This window comes from Oncorhynchus mykiss, chromosome 18 (genome assembly GCF_013265735.2).
Source record: "Oncorhynchus mykiss isolate Arlee chromosome 18, USDA_OmykA_1.1, whole genome shotgun sequence".
NCBI classification, from domain to species: Eukaryota; Metazoa; Chordata; class Actinopteri; order Salmoniformes; family Salmonidae; genus Oncorhynchus; species Oncorhynchus mykiss.
Genome location: NC_048582.1, coordinates 44,351,024 through 44,364,613, shown reverse-complemented (window position 1 = coordinate 44,364,613; position 13,590 = coordinate 44,351,024). Strand labels below are relative to the sequence as shown.

Sequence of the window (13,590 nt, the reverse complement as noted above, 5' to 3'; positions counted from 1 at the left end):
TGTGGTTGATAAGTCGCATCCCAAAGTGTTTGCCATTCCACAACAGTTCCAACATGACAAGTCTTTTGGTTGCATACAAGGACTTAATAATAGTAAGCAAAGGTGTTCCCTATTGCAAGGCTGTGCAACAACAAATACAACCTATTTATATATGGATTAGAAAGCCAAGCTACATACGTCAAACAATTTTCTTTGTGTCCTCCTTTGACTCACCCTCCTTTTTGAAGGACGATTGTAGGAATAGGTTAGTCAAAAAGCTAAAGTCAAGGTGATGTTTTGTTCGTGTATAAACAGGTCCTCATCAATGATGAAATTTGAAATTGAGTTATCAATACGTTTAAATTCATTATAAAATAGCTTTTTGATCGAGCTAATGAAAATGCTGATTTAGTCTGAGAAAACACAAAGTCAGAGTAAATGGAAAAACTTCCATTTGGTTAGCACTCAAGTCTCAATTGCATGCCTTCCACTCTCATCAGTCTAAATTTGTATTTAATAGTGTTATCCAGGAGCTAATACAACTATTAAGCCATTTCCCATTGTATTATTAAATTAACGCAGCCCAGACAATGTTTTACACAAGTGTCAGGACACGAACCCTCGCCCAAATAAAGATATTCAGTTTTTTCCAATCCACATGGGTTCAGCTCATGAATCACCGAAGCAATCAGAGTTGAGCTGTGATTCACATCACACAATTTCTTTTAGCACGGCCCAGCCTCAGACTCACGCGGCTCCTGTCGAGTCACACCTGACGTAGGTGGCCCCAGATAAAAGACTGGTACCTCACCCTGCAGATGACAAACTACATCTCACCATTAAACTCCATACTTGAGAAGTTAAATCGTTTGTATCATACATTTGGTTTAATTTGTTTAAATAGCCAGATTTTACCCATCAAGATGGTACTACCTTCAGCTAACCATTTGAGGATTACACAATGCATCTTAATATTTGCCATCTCAGGTAAGAAAATGCATCCAGTTAGGTAGGTACAACATTATTGTTGCTTTATGGAAAAAGGAGAAATATTTCTGAGGCTTGAAGTTGGAGGAATTGTAACTATTTGGTAATGTACATATTATTAATAATACATATATATATAATATTGTATACCTTAGTATTGAGACATTATATTGATTTTACAATGCAATCTCTTTCAAAAACCTAATGCACACTATATGGGTACTTGGGTAGTACTTAAATGACAGGAAAATCAAATTTTGTGAGATGTTTAAGTGTCTTACAGACTGATTTTGAAGTAATCATTCCCTTCAATTATTGTTATTTAATATGTTTGTCTATCAATTTCAATATACTGTACCACTATTATACAGCTGAAGTCGGAAGTTTACATACACCTTAGCCAAATACATTTAAACTCAGTTTTTCACCCCTCAAAAATTCACAAGCCTAGTACAAATTCCCTGTCTTAGGTCAGTTAGGATCACCACTTTATCTTAAGAATGTGAAACGTCAGAATAGTAGTAGAGAGAATGATTTATCTCAGCTTTTATTTCTTTCATCACATTCCCAGTGGGTCAGAAGTTTACATACACTCAATTAGTATTTGTTAGCATTGCCTTTAAATTGTTTAACTTGGGTCAAACGTTTTGGGTAGCCTTCCACAAGCTTCCCACAATAAGTTGGGTGACTTTTGGCCCATTCCTCCTGACAGAGCTGGTGTAACTGAGTCAGGTTTGTAGGCCTCCTTGCTCGCACACGCTTTTTCAGTTCTGCCCACACATTTGCTACGGGATTGAGGTCGGGGCTTTGTGATAGCCAACTCCTTGTTTAGCCATGCAAGGCATTCTTCAACCAAATGCCCAACCCGCATAGCCTGCTGGGTAATGTAGTCTAAATGTTATTAACACACAAACCATAGTCTGTTTTTTTATGGCGGTTTTGGAGCAGTGGCTTCTTCCTTGCTGAGAGGCCTTTCAGGTTATGTTGATCTAGGACTCATTTTACTGGGGATGTTGTCACAACTTCCGCCGAAGTCGGCTCCTCTCCTTATTAGGGCGACGCTCGGCGGTCGACGTCGCCGGTCTTCTAGCCATCGCCGATCCACTTTTCATTTTCCATTGGTTTTGTCTTTGTTTCCCACACCTAGTTTTCATTTCCCAATTACTGGTCATGTATTTAACCCTCTGTTCCCCCAATGTCTTTGTGTGTGATTGTTTATTGTTCAGGTCGGTACGTTTCCGGCTGTTTTTTTCCAGGTGCTGTTTTCACCCGTGCTTTGTGGCAAAAGTTATTTTGTTTGCACATTGGTATTGTTACTTGTGCTATTTCTTAGGTAAAGTGCGTTGTTCACTCATCTCTGCTCTCCTGCGCCTGACTTCATGCACCAGCTACACCCACCGCCTGACATATAGATACTTTTGTACCTGTTTCCTCCAGCATCCAGCATCAGCAAAGAACAAGGATATTTGCTGATGTTCCGGCATTGATTTGCACTTTACGCGCCAAAGTACGTTCATCTCTAGGAGACAACGTGTCTCCTTCCTGAGCAGTATGAAGGCTGCGTGGTCTCATAGTGTTCATACTTGCGTACTATTGAGGCACTGAGTTTGAAGGTAGGCCTTGAAATACATCCACAGGTACACCGCCAATTGACTCAAATGATGTCAATTAGCCTATCAGAAGAAATGGTGATACAGTGAAATAATCTGTGTAAACAATTGCTGGAAAAATTACTTGTGTCAGGCACAAAGTAGATGTCCTTATCAACTTGCCAAAACTATAGTTTGTTAACAAGAAATTTGTGGAGTGGACTCCAACCTAAGTGTATGAAAACTTCTGACTTCAACTGTATATTATTTTATATATTAGCGTATGATATATAAAAGTATCTATCTGTACACATTTTGTATAGTAGGCCTATAATGTTATTAATAATATATCTGCTTGATTCAGTAAACCACCTTCCTTCACTGTCTATTTTTGAAGACTGTGTATTCAATGGCCCTTACCGACATTCAGAAAGACCAGCAGATCAAATTATTGTGTCCCTAGCGCCAACTCAAAGCACAAGTATATATTGTGATGACTATGAAATGTCTATTAAATAACAAAGTAGACAGGCTATAATTTGGCCCAACTGGTGATTCAGGTGTACTTGATGGATTTTGAGTGGGAAAAGATGCCCTAGTTTCTGTGACATGATAATACTATTATTTTGAAATATATCCATAATTCAACTCGATCTACTTTGGTTTGACTAATTTGAGCTGAAAGGACAATGGTCCTTGTATACTGGGTTTCCAACCCTAAATGGCTTGCATAATAATGACAGTTATGGAATCGCTCAAGAGTATTCTCTACAGTCAGAACTCCATGAGTGTCCTGCAACAACTAATTAGCAAAGTGTTAACACTTTTGAGAGGGGTATTGTACTTCAATTGATGTCTGATGTGGATAGAGTAAAGCTAAAGAGTAATCCAAATTAATACCACACCTTTATGAGTAGCTGATACTCCATTATGATTGTTATGTTTCCTAATGGGCCACCAGATTTGCTCACTGTATTACTTTTATATACACTCTCAAACCTAGCCTGAAGACTTGATATTGAATTGAATTCTACATTGGGCATAAATGAGCATTTGAATAAGGAGTATAAAGGTTCCACTCACAACCTCTACAAGCCAGAATGTTAAATAAAATTAGATTTGAATTTATTTTACACGGACAACAGGTAAAGTAAGTTAAAATATAGTTGTATTTATCATTCTGGCTTGTAAAGGTCTTGAGAGGAATCTTTTCTAATCATAACACTCATTTATACCCGATGTTGAATCCATTGGAATCTCAAACTATACAGCCAACAGCTCTGTGTGTGCTACAGAGATAGTATATTAATTTGATCACTCTTTTGCTGCTGACAATTTTCCTGCACGGCAGGAAATGCACATTTGTCGTGAATTTTCCAGGTTTAAAAAGGCTTCTAAAGTTAGTCATTTCCCTTTATGTCAGACCTGATTTGCCATAATGAAAAATGTATCAACTCTTATAGAAATTGTACATTTGTTATAATCCACATAATTCACATGTTCTGTTGCTGCAGATTTTCCTGCTGTAGAAAACTGGCTCAAATGAAGATCCTACATCTGTTAGTACTTTAGGCTACCTAAAAAAATCACAAGATGAAAGTTATAGAAGTCCATGTTACACTCATAGCCTTAAATGATCCACTTGAGTAAGGTGAATATTTTTGCTTGCCACAGGTTCCCTGTGGTCAGTCACTCCAGCAGGTATGAGCACCACCCCAACAACAAAAAAGGTTTTCCAGATGGGCATAAAGATAACCAACCGGGTCTTCAATGACTCCCTATTGAATCCAAATTCTGAGGACTACAAGAAATTGTATGGCGAGGTCAGCCAATTGGTAAGATTGAGAACCATGCCTTGAATTAAACAACACCACAATATAAACTATACCACAGCACGGGCCTATGTGCCGTTCTGGCTCAGAAAAGGCTGACTTACTTACAATATTATCACAGCAGGAATTATCTCTATAAGTGGTCTCATGACAATGATGAAAATTGTGACATAATTTAGTGTTTTTCAGCTTGCTGATGCCTACAATTCTCCTACATCCGGAACAGCATCCACTTATGAGGGCGTTGCAACAATGACTTTCAGGTACTGTAAGCTTGACTAAGTCACCTGAATCCTTCAGATCAGCTTTTGAGAGGATGTGTAACTAAAGTATAAACTCACTCCATTTAAATCTGTCCTTGACAGACCGAAACATGAAATTATGAATTGGAATGACTTGCCTCATCTAAACTATGTAAGCTTGTCAAAATTATAGCTTCAATGTCGAAATAACCTTTAGGTTAAGTTTTGATGGGTTGTGGTAGTGTTTTAAACAGCCATATCAAACTTTGAAACAAAATAAAAACATGAAAATGGCTGTGATCTTCTGGTTTACAAGACGTGTTTAATGCCCACCTCCACCCGGTCAAGGTTGGGTGGGAATATTTTATTATACTGTATCTAACATTCTTAATTTTCTGAATCTTATCTTTTACAGAAATGGATCAGTGATCGCAAACGCTGACATAGTTTTCAACACAATGTCTATCAATGGATTTGTGGTCAAGTTTGATTTCCTGGATCATATCGAAGCCAATCCTTCTGCCTCTCTCCAGATAGATACAAATTATATTCAATGTAAGACATACAAATATACTAATTGCATTTTTCCATAATGTAATATTACATCATTACTCAGATTTTTTTTTACCTGAGTGATTTCCCCCTTTCTCTTTTCAGCAGAAAATGTTGTGGCTCCAACCTCAACCATAACCACCCCCACCTCAACCATAACCACCCCCACCACACCTACTACAACAATAACTCACATGACTGCAACCACTACTAACCCACCAACAACCACAACATTGGCTCCAAATACAACTATGAAAATTCTTACAACTTCTACCTCATTGGCTCCAAATACAACTGCGACAATTCCAACCACAACCACCCTGTTGGTTACAAATACAACTATGAACATTCCTACAAATTCCACTCCATTGGTTCTAACTACTTCTACGAATATTCCTACAAATTCCACTCCATTGGCTCTAACTACTTCTACAAAAATTCCTACAAAATTCACCTCATTGGCTCCAAATATAACTGCGACAATTCCAACCACAACCACCCTGTTGGTTACAAATACAACTATGACAATTCCAACAACTTCCACCACATTGGCTCTAAATAGAACTATTAACATTCCTACAAATTCCACTCCATTGGCTCTAACTACTTCTACAAAAATTCCTACAAAATTCACCTCATTGGCTCCAAATATAACTGCGACAAATACAACTATGAAAATTCCAACAAATTCCACCACATTGGCTCTAAATAAAACTATTAACATTCCTACAAATTCAACTCCATTGGTTCTAACTACTTCTCCGAATATTTCTACAAATTCCACTCCATTGGCTCTAACTACAACTATAAACATTCCTACAAATTCCACTCCATTGGTTCTAACTACTTCTCCGAATATTTCTACAAATTCCACTCCATTGGCTCTAACTACAACTATAAACATTCCTACAAATTCCACTCCATTGGTTCTAACTACTTCTCCGAATATTTCTACAAATTCCACTCCATTGGCTCTAACTACAACTATAAACATTCCTACAAATTCCACTCCATTGGTTCTAACTACTTCTCCGAATATTCCTACAAATTCCACTCCATTGGCTCTAACTACTTCTACAAAAATTCCTACAAAATTCACCTCATTGGCTCCAAATATAACTGCGACAATTCCAACAACCACCCTATTGTCTAAAAATACAACTATGAAAATTCCAGCAACTTCCTCCCCATTGGCTACAAATACAACTATGAAAATTCCAACAAATTCCACCCCACTGGCTCCAGCTACAACTACCCAAATTCCAACAACCCCATTGGCTTCAACTACAACAACAACATTTCTCACAACTTCCATCCCATTGGCTCCATCTACAATTACGAAAGATCCCTCTTTTGGCAAAACCACACATGATCCAATTACCGTAGTAACCTTCTCTTCCACTAAAGGCAGCGGAAAGAGAAACAGTGGTGTACTCCCTACATCCGGTCCTACAAATATGTCATCTTCAATGACAACTGGTGGTTCAGGAGGAAACAACAAGACAATTCATCCACCCACCACAAGTCATGGTGCCAGTCCTTCACCTGGGACGGTGGACCCAGAAAAAAACAGTAAGAGACCAAACATCTCCCCATCTGGTGGTTTAACCAACCATCCCCTGAAGCCTTCCATCGGGCCTCAGTCAAGCACCACAACTAAATCTAGCACAACTGCCAACACAGCATCCAGGGATAATGGTGGTGGGTTCAGTGACTGGGTACCGGGATGGGCCATTGCGCTGTTGGTGTTAGCCGCTGTCATCCTGCTGCTCCTCATTATCATCTTCATCATGATGGTGAGTAACCTGCATGGTAGTTTGTGTACACTCTAAAAAATATATATTTTGTGACACTTGAATGGCAACAGTTTTCCTCACTGTCTGATATCTTTCTTATACGTTACTTTCTCAACAGGTGGTGCGCTGGTGCTGTAAAAGGTCAGATGGTCCGTACGCTCATGAAAAAAAGAGCACCCCCAACATGGACTCTTTCCCCACATATGTCCCCCAAGCCCCTGTACAGGAGCAACCCAATGGCAAGACCTTTGAGACTATTGTAAGAATACCTCTAAACATGAAGTCTGATCATCTGACCAGATACTCATAGTGGTATACCTCAACACAGCCTTTTTCTGCCATTGGCTCTGGAAATGTTGAATATTATAGCTGCTAATATTACTAATACAATATTTAGTGTAATACAATACAACTTTATTCAATGTACCTGGCCCCCTCAGTACTTTTGAAAATACGTATCTTGAGCAATAACATAAGAATATGAACAATATTGATTTAGATTTTGATCATTCAGCTTCCTCTGAGGAAGGCCTCCGAGATGGAGGCCTTCCTTTTAGCTTTGGCCTTCCTAGCTCTGAGTAAAATTTGTTATCAAAGTACTTTAGTATTCCGGATGTAAGAAATCAAATGCAACTTTTTGTCAAAAGCTGGTGCTTATCTGCATTAACCACAGATGGAATGAACCATATAGTGGGGAACACAATGTGGCTGGGTACAGAACCACATCAATGCAACAGCTGCAAACTGAGAAGACAGAGGGAAACACTTTAAGCCAAATATTTTAGTACTGGGACTGTTAAGTATATTGGATTAGCAATTACATTTGGCTGTACCATTTTTGCATACGTTTAGTGGGGCTGGTATGATCTGACAGTAGACATTATAGGAAGGGGTGTTTAAATGGTAATCTCTGAAATGAATGCATCTGTCTGATACTGAGTTACATCTCTCAGCAGGATGACCCACGAAAGAAGAAAAAAACAGGAATGTACATAGTGAACCCCTGAGCAGGAAGATGTGGAGGTGACATACCAACAGGTACCTAAACCCAACACAACTCCTGATTGGTGGTTTTAACACACCCACAATGTAAGACCGTTCTGGATTGGTTGTGAATGTTATGTCACTCTAAAATAAGGCTTAAAATATCATTGACCTGTGACATAGAAATAACATATTGCTATTGTTAGTAATACATATCAATTCAACCACATAATACTGGTCTGCAATTACTTTTACAATTATTTATGTCAAAATGCAAGAATTATATACACTACTCAAAAAAATAAAGGGAACACTTAAACAACACAATGTAACTCCAAGTCAATTACACTTCTGTGAAATCAAACTGTCTCACATGGCGTCTCACATGGCTCTAAGAGGCTTTAGGAAGCAACACTGATTGACAATAAATTTCACATGCTGTTGTGCAAATGGTATAGACAATAGGCTCCATGAGAGTGGTATGAGGGCCCAACGTCCACAGGTGGGGGTTGTGCTTACAGCCCAACACCGTGCAGGACGTTTGGCATTTGCCAGAGAACACCAAGATTGGCAAATTCGCCACTGGAGCCCTGTGCTCTTCACAGATGAAAGCAGGTTCACACTGAGGACATGTGACAGACGTGACAGTCTGGAGACGCCGTGGAGAACGTTCTGCTGCCTGCAACATCCTCCAGCATGACCGGTTTGGTGGTGGGTCAGTCATGGTGTGGGGTGGCATTTCTTTGGGGAGCTGCACAGCCCTCCATGTGCTCGCCAGAGGTAGCCTGACTGCCATTAGGTACCGAGATGAGATCCTCAGACCCCTTGTGAGACCATATGCTGGTGCGGTTGGCCCTGGGTTCCTCCTAATGCAAGACAATGCTAGACCTCATGTGGTTGGATTGTGTCAGCAGTTCCTGCAAGAGGAAGGCATTGATGCTATGGACTGGCTCGCCCGTTCCCCAGACCTGAATCCAATTGAGCACATCTGGGACATCATGTCTCGCTCCATCCACCAACGCCACGTTGCACCACAGACTGTCCAGGAGTTGGCGGATGCTTTAGTCCAGGTCTGGGAGGAGATCCCTCAGGAGACCATCCGCCACCTCATCAGGAGCATGCCCAGGTGTTGTAGGGAGGTCATACAGGCACGTGGAGGCCACACACACTACTGAGCCTAATTTTGACTTGTTTTAAGGACATTACATCAAAGTTGGATCAGCCTGTAGTGTGGTTTTCCACTTTCATTTTGAGTGTGACTCCAAATCCAGACCTCCATGGGTTGATAAATTTGATTTCCATTGATAATTTTTGTGTGATTTTGTTGTCAGCACATTCAACTACGTAAAGAAAAAAGTATTTAATAAGAATATTTCATTCATTCATATCTAGGATGTGTTATTTTAGTGTTCCCTTTATTTTTTTTTGCAGTATATGTGTGTATGTATATATACATATATATATATCACAGAGAACTTTCAACTGACTTTTTGATCATTTAAAATGTCCTGGTCCTGTACAGAGGTTTAATTCGTTTGCAGCAGATTACATACAAGCAGAGCACAAACATACATCAAACTTTTCAAAACACAACACAGTGGAATGAGTTAAAGGAAACAGTCAGGTAATCACATTGCAGGAATTTATGAAAATCATTTGCAACACAATCATGGCTAAGATATATTTGAGGTTAAGAATGAAATAGATATGGCTTCACTGTGTCAAGTGTCATCCAAATGCCCTGATTCTTAATACCACTATATGTCATTCTTAAGGCTTATATGGGATACTGCCTGGGAATGATACCCGGCACATTGTTTTTATGGTGATTGATACGACTGTATTTACTTTGGTAGTAAAGATGGCAGATATACTCACACCTGCATAATAGCCTCAAATGTTGTGGCTCAATATTGTATGGGAAGAGGCCTATACAATGCTGCCTCTCCCCACTTCAGATTGTGGGTAATTCATTGAGCAATCTGTTCCCATTTGAGGCTCAATCAAAATTTGTCAGTATTTTTGACGAATGGCAAAAACAGGCTTGTGGTGTGTGTGTGTGTGTTTGTGTTTTGAATCACTTGAAGAAGCAATTTCACTTTTGGGATCTTTATGTTTAGGGCTGGTCAATCCCACAGGACCTAAACCCAGACAAACCCACATGAAACATAGTAACATGCTTGATCAAGAAAATAAGAATCTATATGATAGATATTAATGAACATCTTTGGTAAATTGATGTTTATTTAACTGATAATCTTTATTTATTTTTCCAGGCAAACTCTTGTCTGCAGAACAAGATCTGACAAAGATGAGCTACAAGCAAAACCATGTCACAACCTCTGTAGATACTGTATAGTTTGTCAGGAATTGAGTATGTTATATTGGATGAAAATTATCGGAATGATTTCATAGGTTTGTATTTATTCCACAAATCTTGCGCATAAGTTTTGGGCAACCTTGCTAGTATTTTTGTATTGTATCTGATGTCGTCATATTTGACCCTGTTATGAACACAACCAGCGTCAAGCTGATATATTTTTTCAGTCTGTTATATTCAGATTTTTCATTGGCACATATCTCAGATGTTTTGCGTTGCATCATGTTCAACTGCTCAATTGTATAATGCTAAAGATGAATGTTAAATCAAATATGAAAATCAGAGTTCCTTAATTGGTCAGATATTTGAATCGGGAGTTTACAGCAATGATGTATATGAGCCCTGGATTGCAGTTGTTATGTGTTTGCCATTGACAGGCATTGAAGCCACTAGTCGGCCATTTTGGCATTCCCCAGTTGGAGCAGTCCTTCATAAGAATACATGGAATTCTACAGTATTTCAATTAAATGTTTCAGGGACAAAATGACATGTATTTAAATATTTGTTTGTTGGGACAGTAACATTGGTGATCTCAAAAAAATGTATATTTTATTTGTAAGTTTAGCTCACATAATACAATGTAAAAGTATGCAATAAGGTGTCTGAAATAGAATAGTTGTGGCAAAAACAAATTTAGAAAATAATAAATTAATTTCTGTAGCATCCAAAATATATTTTTTTACATTGAGGGAGTGCCAAGATGGAGGCATGGTGGCTTCAATAGAGCCGCCAAAACAGTATTCTAGTGTGTGTATATATAAATCATTGGCTTACAACATGTGCAGTAATAATGTGACATCTTGAGAAATGGAAATAGATGTAGGTCTGAATCTTAACTTGACTTGAGTGCCCATTGATGTCAATGGAAGATTTTCAAAAACTCCAGTTACACGCACAGATCTCAAGTTAGGATTTGGGACTTGAGAATTACACGTGTAAATAGGAGTACATTTCTGAGTACTGAGTTTGTATCATGTTATGTACAATTTAATGGAAGACTTGTAAATAAATGTTGAGAATCAAGAACCTCTTCTTCATGGAAGTATCCTCATTAAACTGACAGTTCACTCCCAACATCGAAGTTGGTATTTCTAGACATTAAAAGTAGTTTAATGAAGAAATATACAAAAGTATGTGTGAATTTGGCTATTCCAGCCACACCCATTACTGACTGGTGTATAAAATCGAGCTCACACCCATGCAATCTCCATATGCAAACATTGGTAGTAGAATGCCCTTACTGAAGAGCTCAGTGACTTTCAACGTGGCAAGTCAGTTGGTCAAATTTCTTCCCTGCTAGAGCTGCCCCTGTCAGCTGTAAATGTTGTTATATTCTTGTTTGTTCAAGTCAATCAGCGTTTTGTCTCAGCTCCTGCTTTTTCCAGTCTCTTTTCTCGCCCTCACAGTTTTGACCCTTGCCTGTCCTGACTCCGAGCCCGCCTGCCTGACCACTCTGCCTATCCCTGACCCTGAGCCTGCCTGCCCGACCTGTACCTTTGCCCCCTCTGGATTACCGACCTCTGCCTTATCCTGACCCCTTCCTATCGTCCGGTACCATTGACCCACCTCTAGTTTTCTGACCCCTGCCTGCCTTGACCTGTCTATTGCCTGCCCTTGTTGGAACATTAAACTATTGTGTATTCGACATGGTCTGCATCAGGGTCTTAACCTCATATCTGATTAATAAAATAATTATTAATAAATCATTTAAACGGCTTACTAAATATTGTGGCATGTTTTGTTTTATGTTGCATTAAAAAAAGGAAACTCCAATAAATATATGAAGACCACAAACTCAGCAAAAAAAGAAATGGCCCTATTTCAGGACCCTGTCTTTCAAAGATAATTCGTAAATATCCAAATAACTCCAGATCTTCATTGTAAAGGGTTTTAACGTTGTTTCCCATTCTTGTTCAATGAACCATGAACAATTAATGACCATGCAGCTGTCGAACGATCGTTAAAACACTAACAGCTTACAGATGGTAGGCAATTAAAGTCACAGTTATGAAAACTTAGGACACTAATGAGGCCTTTCTACGGACTCTGAAAAACGGCAAAATAAAGATGCCCAGGGTCCCTGCTCATCTGTGTGAACGTGCCTTAGGAATGCTGCAAGGAGGCATGAGGACTGCAGATGTTGCCAGGGCAATAAATTGCATTGTCCGTACTGAGGCGCCTAAGACAGCACTACAGGGAGCTGATCATCCTCGCAGGGGAAGACCACTTGCAACAACACCTGCACAGGATTGGTACATCCGAACATCACCTGCGGGACAGGTACAGGACGGCAACAACAACTGCTCGAGTTACACCAGGAACGCACAATTTCTCCATCAGTGCTCAGACTATCTACAATAGGCTGAGAGAGTCTGGACTGAGTGCTTGTAGGCCTGTTGTAAGGCAGGTCCTCACCATACATCACCGGCAACAACATCACCTATGGGCACAAACCCACCGTCACTGGACCAGACAGAACTGGCAAAAAATGCTCTTTTTCGCGATTTTGTCCCACCAGGGGTGATGGTCGGATTTGCGTTTATCGTCGAAGGAATGAGAGTTATACCGAGGCCTGTACTCTGGAGCGGGATACATTTGGAGGTGGAGGGTCCGTCATGGTCTGGGGCGGTGTGTCACAGCATCATTGGACTGAGCTTGTTGTCATTGCAGGCAATCTCAACGCTGTGCGTTACAGGGAAGACATCATCCTCCCTCATGTGGTACCCTTCCTGCATGCTCATCCTGACATGACCCTCCAGCATGAAATTGCCACCAGCCATATTGCTCGTTCTGTGCATGATTTCCTGCAAGACAGGAATGTCAGTGTTCTGCCATGGCCAGCAAAGAGCCAGGATCTCAATCCCATTGAGCACGTCTGGGACCTGTTGGATCGGAGGGGGAGGGCTAGGGCCATTCCCCCCAGAAATGTCCTGGAACTTGCAGGTGCCTTGGTGGAAGAGTGGGGTAACATCTCACAGCAAGAACTGGCAAATCTGGTGCAATCCATGAGGAGGAGATGCACTGCAGTACCTAATGCAGCTGGTGGCCACACCAGATATTGACTGTTACTTTTGACCCCCCCCCCCCCCCCCTTTGTTCAGGGACACATTATTCCATTTCTGTTAGTCATGTCTGTGGAACTTGTTCAGTTTGTCTCTTCAAAACCAGGTTCAAACCAAGTTGCTACCACCAATGTATGTAAATATCCGGAATAAGAAGGATAAATATACAGATGCCTGTGAAAAAATG

The 13,590-nt window shown here is 40.0% G+C and overlaps 1 long non-coding RNA gene across 2 annotated transcripts; it reads left to right on the top strand.

The window, feature by feature from the left end:
- Positions 1-665: 665 nt before the first annotated feature.
- Positions 666-11,404, top strand: LOC118936320. 2 transcript variants are annotated; one of them, XR_005037493.1, is made up of 8 exons: positions 666-966; positions 4,230-4,390; positions 4,577-4,650; positions 5,045-5,184; positions 5,287-6,977; positions 7,096-7,236; positions 7,934-8,015; positions 10,238-11,404. It is a non-coding gene; the product is annotated as an uncharacterized LOC118936320 (long non-coding RNA). The 2 variants fall into 2 exon arrangements; XR_005037492.1 differs by having other exon boundaries at positions 671-966; positions 7,931-8,015; positions 10,238-11,402.
- Positions 11,405-13,590: the final 2,186 nt, after the last annotated feature.